Source organism: Littorina saxatilis, linkage group LG12 (genome assembly GCF_037325665.1).
Source record: "Littorina saxatilis isolate snail1 linkage group LG12, US_GU_Lsax_2.0, whole genome shotgun sequence".
NCBI classification, from domain to species: Eukaryota; Metazoa; Mollusca; class Gastropoda; order Littorinimorpha; family Littorinidae; genus Littorina; species Littorina saxatilis.
In genome coordinates, this window is record NC_090256.1 from 42,486,769 (window position 1) to 42,492,768 (window position 6,000).

General features: G+C 42.7%; 1 long non-coding RNA gene across 1 annotated transcript in view; it reads right to left on the reverse strand.

Moving 5' to 3' along the window:
• Positions 1-2,273: 2,273 nt before the first annotated feature.
• Positions 2,274-6,000, reverse strand: part of LOC138981984 (uncharacterized) — a 7,061-nt gene continuing 3,334 nt past the window's right edge. Inside the window, exons 2-3 of the long non-coding RNA XR_011460752.1 lie at positions 2,635-2,695; positions 2,274-2,342 (exon numbers count right to left, since the gene is read on the reverse strand). This is a non-coding gene — a long non-coding RNA (uncharacterized lncRNA). The remainder of the gene's footprint in view (positions 2,343-2,634; positions 2,696-6,000) is intronic.

Genomic DNA, 6,000 nt, shown 5'->3' on the forward strand with positions numbered 1-6,000 from the left:
AGCAGCAACTGAGTCGCGCTACCCCAAAGTCAAGGGATCTATTAGATTTTTTTCAAATTTTTTTCATGACTTTATTGTCCCATCGCTGGGAAATTCGGGTTTGTTTTCTTTGTTATGCTAAAAATCGTAATATTTTATCAATCGGGCCCAAACCACCACCCCACAACCCAGCATAGAGGCTCTAAACAACAAATATCAATAATAATAATTTAAAAGGCATGTATTACGTTGTGGAATGCGATATTTTTACATTTTTACATTTTTACAAACGCACACACAAAACACAAGGCATTTGGAGTAACGGATAACCGAGTAATCACAGGCATGCGCAATTCTGCAAGTATTATCTGTCGCAGACATTGATCAGATATCTTTTTGCATGTTGTGAAGTCGGTCGCATTTAGTTGTAAATCCCTCTATAAGAAAAAAAAGAAAAAAAGTACCAAGTCTTGCTATTTCTGGCATTCGAGAGATCAGCAATCTTGAAGAATAATGTTCGCAGCTTGGAGGATCGATCAGAAACATCGTGGGGGTGTGATTTCCACAGCACCGATAACCCCTGCATCGGTCAGTGTTAGCTCCCTTGTTTGCTCTATCGGATTAGTCTGCTCTACGTCAAGTCGGCTGAGGTCTCTCGTGGCTACTGGACATGAATGGTAACAAGATACATCTGATGAAGGTTATATGTATATACATTTAGATGTTTTCATTGCCGACTTCAACGAGACGCGAACGTCTTTGTGATGTACGTCGATCTGCTGGTTACTTGTCGCATTTTCTCCAGGGGAATTTTTTGCAACAGACTTATGAGAATTATATGCTAATAGTTACAGCAAGTGACGGCGCTTGTGACGCCAAGCTGGATCTAAGGGGGGGGGGGGGGGGATTCCTGGATTCTGGAACCCCCCCGCCCCCCCCCCCTTTCCAGGCAGATGTACCTTTCTTCTCAAAGAGAAGCCCAAAATGTCAAATTCAAAAGCTAAATTTCAACAGCATCTGGGGGGCAAGGCACAAAACTCCCCGCCTGGCTAGCCCCTGTACCCCGGCCTGATTTTGGAAGCCCCTCTCTCTCTCGTGTATCAGGTCAAACCCTGCCACAGACCATCTACAAACTGCGACAGAAAAACACTTGTCTACATGTATCGAGACTGACGCTGTGTCGGATTTTGGTCAAGCCAAGCAACGGCGATATGATTCTTCCCTAGATATCGATGATGATTTCCTAGAATTATACCGTCTTTTGGGTCTGTGGCATCAAAGACGAGGTTGTTATGGCGTCAACGCTCGCGATGAGATTTTGAAAACCTGATTTCTTGAAGGGGTGGGTGGGGGAGAGGGGAGCTTTATCGAAGAAGCGAGGAGACGCCCGGTTTGTGGTGATATCTTTCTAGCAAACCAGACATTTACGATCCTAATCTAAATTATTCAGGTTAGGTTGTCCGACAAAATGTATTATGATCTTTATAACGCTATTCAAAATTATTCAGGTTGGTTTGTCAGACGAGACTTGCGAAGACCTTTATGACCCGAATCTAAATTAATCAGATAAGTTTGTCAGATAGAGCCAAAGTTCAGGCAAACACCAGATTGACAAAGGTGATAAAGTCAAGACGCGTTCTTGCTGGTAGTATGTTTAACATATGTACTTCGTATACAGCCCTTCTCGCATTTGTCACGATCACGTACGTCATTTTCAATCTAAACGGAAGTGTTCCACGTTTGAACACACTTCTTGTACTAGGAGAGTCAACAGCACAGATCGAGGGGAAAGTCCCCTGGTAACGCCCAGTGAGAGGTACCCGTCTTGCATCGTGCAGTGTCTGGGTACTTGTGGAGCCAGCCACCCGGTTTATTCACTTTTTGTTCCCACCCGTAAGACCCGCCCACCCCACTTTGCATGCTGCAGACATGCGACGACACCCATACCTGGTTACTATTCCTTTCTTGAGGTTTGAGGTTTGACGCAGGAATCTTATAATGTATAATGTGTGTGAATGCCAATGTGGCGGTTAATCTGAATTTCAGTCATTGTTGATTGAATGCTATTTAATTCTACTTGCAAAAGTAGCACACATTGTGAACACTATTTCGTGTTTAACATGTATGCTACATTTTCCAGTGGAGTTATACGAGTATAGTATGTCGTACGGTGTTTACAGCAGGTTACAAAAAGTATGTTAGAAAGTGGAACACTTTAAATTGCAATGTGATCTTACTCCATGTATATTTTAGACCAAGGATGGTGTATATTATGACACGAGAAGCCTTTACTTACCGCGATACAGAGGAAGTTAGGTGTGTAGATGATCCATTCAAATCCTTCAATGTTTTTCACCCAACACCTGCAATATCAACATCATCATCATCATCATCATCATCATCTTTAGCAGCAGCAGCAGCAGTAGAAGCATCGCCGTGGTCGTTATTCTCGTAGTTGGAATTTTTCATAAACTAACAAAAACACCCCCCACACACACACACACACATATACACACACACACACACATACACACACACACCAACCCAACCAACCGACCCACCCCACCCCTCCCATCTTACCCAACTCTCAATCACAAACAAACACAGGAGCAAACTCTTCACACACAAAAAGCCATGAAACGCAAGGGAGCTTACTCGTTGTCGTTCCTGACGGTCCTGATGACAATGTACACCATGACTGGCAGCCAGGGTCCGCCTGGCACAGAGAGAATTAAACACAGCACTGAATGTCACTTGATTGGTAGTGCAGTGGAAACACCCTTTTGAGACCCCCCAATTTTAGTCTCCCACCGTTTTAAGACTTTTCTGTTCATAACATCAGTCAATTTATCTACATTTTTGGACTCCCTTCTTTTCAAGACGTAATTGTTAAAGGTCTTAAACAGAGGGTTCCAATGTACGTGCATTGCACTATACGAACTCCGGAAATAACTCTTTTACTTGTGTATGGGTTGTGGACGAGTTTGCTTTCCCTTGGTTTTACTTGGTGTTCCTAAGAACACAGGTTTTTTTTCTGGGAAACAAGGGAACGCAGCTCTTCCACAACCCATACAATCTTGACAGCATCTCTCTCTCTCTCTCTCTCTCTCTCTCTCTCTCTCTCTCTCTCTCTCTCTCTCTCTCTCTCTAACACACACACACACACACACACACACACACACACACACACACACACACACACACACTCTGACTCTCCCTCCTTCTCTCACAAACACACATACACATTCAGACACACGGACACACAGGAAGGGAGAGAGAGAGAGAGAGAGAGAGAGAGAGAGAGAGAGAGAGAGAGAGAGAGAGAGAGAGAGAGAGAGAGAGAGAGAGAGAGAGAGAGAGAGAGAGAGAGAGAGAGAGAAAGTGTGTGTATAATCTGTGAATGAGATGGAGAGAGAGAGAGAGAGAGAGAGAGAGAGAGAGAGAGAGAGAGAGAGAGAGCGATAGAGAGGGACTCGGAAAGAGAGGGAGAGAAAGTAGTGTAGGATGGAGGGGGACAGTTTGATTTAAATGTCCATACAATGTCATGAGGGGAAACGGCAAGGGTGACTGGTCGATATCTTTTCTGACAAGGCACACGCGTCTGTAAAAGCCCAATTAAATCAACATTTACAATTAACACCAGTCAACAAAGTCTAAAAAGAGCAGAAACATTCAAACAAAGAACCTGAACAAGTTTAAGTTGTAACGGGGGTTTTCTGCACTAAGAATCTGTGAGAAGCGGGATAACTGTGCCTCAGATCGAACACACAGCAGGCAAGTTTTCCATTTGCGGCGGTTAATCAATATGTGTCTCCTAATTCGCAATGTGAGAGTAAGATGCACTGAGATTGTCTGTCAGAAAAAGCAAGCTATATACGAAGGATGACTTTTCAGTCGGGCAGTGGTAGGCAGACTGAAACTGTGTTTTGAGTGTGTGTACAGGGTGACCCCCCCCCCCCCCCCAATGCAACCCATAGAAATGCTAATAACTTCTACAGCTAATGACCGAATTTGGTATACATTGCCTTCAGTGTATGCATGCCCAATCCACAAAGTGGCAAGTTTATCGATCATAGGGTCTGGCTTTTGTGCACTTAAAAATAATCCGGATTCGGGGATCGACTTAACAGTATGAGAATCTAAAACAAGAATGTTAGGTTATTGAAACGTTTTATTGTTGACAAAACAAAACGTTGCACTTTTCGTACGTCGACCATGTGGCCTTTTAAGTGGACAGACAGATATGATACAAACAATGTAAACTTGGCCAAAATATTATTGCTACAAATTGCTCACCCAAATTAAAGCATTACTTTCCGTGTAATTTCATTCAAACTTAATATGCCAGTTAAGGCCGTTCACTTGACTATTAGGATCACGTTTTGGATTAAAGATATCATTTACAGGGATCACGTGACCGCCGCTCAAATAAGGGTACCCTCAAAATCAACCTGACAAAAACGGAAGGGCCCAATTAAAAAATCGACAAAAAAATCACAATAGGCAAAACTTTGCAACTTTTACAAACGAGAAGAAAGACAATTCAATTATTTACCCTGAATAGGTTGCTTTGTTTAGCTAGCTTGTGTATTGCGTGTGCTATGCTATTCCTACAAATGCAGGTGTCGGTCGCAAGAGCGGTCAAACACGGGACTTTTTGCGTCCTTTTTTAGGGGTGTCATAACAAAAAGCACTTGACTTTAAGGCCTTGTCACACTTGACCGGATAGAGCCTCCGAACGTGTAACGGATGACATATTTGTTTATCCGCTGATGTTCGTCAATGTTCGTTTTATGTTCGTTTTATGTCCGTTTTATGTTCGGAACATTCGTTTCATGTCAGGTGATGTGCGGTGTGTCGGCCTGCATCCGTGAGAAAGTTTTGTGCATGCACAAAACTTGAAACGGACAGTGACGAACAAGAATATTCGTTTGCTGTCCTGTGCATGTCCGTTCTGTCCTGTATATCTCCTGTCAGTGTTCGTAATTCCTTCGTTTATATACTGCAGGTGTACGGGGGGGATACGTTATCCAGTCCGTAGATGGAACTTGAACGCATACGCCACGCATTAACCGGACCTTAAACGAACACCTAACGGACAAACACAGGATGCCTGCAGGATAAACACCGGACACGACGAATAGACAAACGAATTGAAAAACGGATAAAACGTACAGAACTGATGAATACAGCATACCTACAGAATACCTGCAGGACAACTTCAGGGGGAGGAACTGACTACCGGAAGAACCTGATCATCCCAGGGCATATAAAAAGGTTGTTAACAATGTTAAGGGGTTTTGGATTTTATAGTTTTGTTTGCAAAGTTTTATATTTATAAGAGTAAGTTACAAGAGACAAGGCCACTGTTAGAAATATTTGCAAGAAATTTGAAATACAGATTTGAAATAGAAAAATATTCCAGTTTCAATTCTGGTAACATTACCAAATTTGTAGAATTATGGTCCCCATATGAAGAGTTGGTTAGGTAGTACGCTAGGTTGTGCAGAGATGTGATGATTTGTGTATATATATATATGTGTTTTTGTTTTGATTTTTGTTTGTTTGTTTGTTTGTTTTTTTGTTTGACGGTATTATCAACTGACTGTATTATTATCAAGCAGGTAATACGTCCATAATGTCAAGTATTGTAATCTGCATGTTATGTTAAGCTCCGGCCTTACTTGTAGGCGAACGGTATGTTATATGTCCGTCTGTCTGTTATGTCCTAATGTTGTAAAAAAAAAAAAAGGTGGTTGTTTCCTGCACTCGCCCGTTGATGTCCGTTAGGCCTATGTGTTCGGTTTGTCCGGAATGAATCCTGTGCGCGTTCTGATTGGCCGGTGCATGTTCGTTTGTTGTTCGTCAATCATTCGGAGACACTTGGCTGGTTGAACTGTAGCCGTGCGTTACATGTTCGTTACCGGTACGTTTCAACCGTTCCATGTTCGGTGCAAATACGGCCGTGGTTTGGATTTTTCTACCGGACTGACCACTTTGCCGACGGATAAACAAATATGC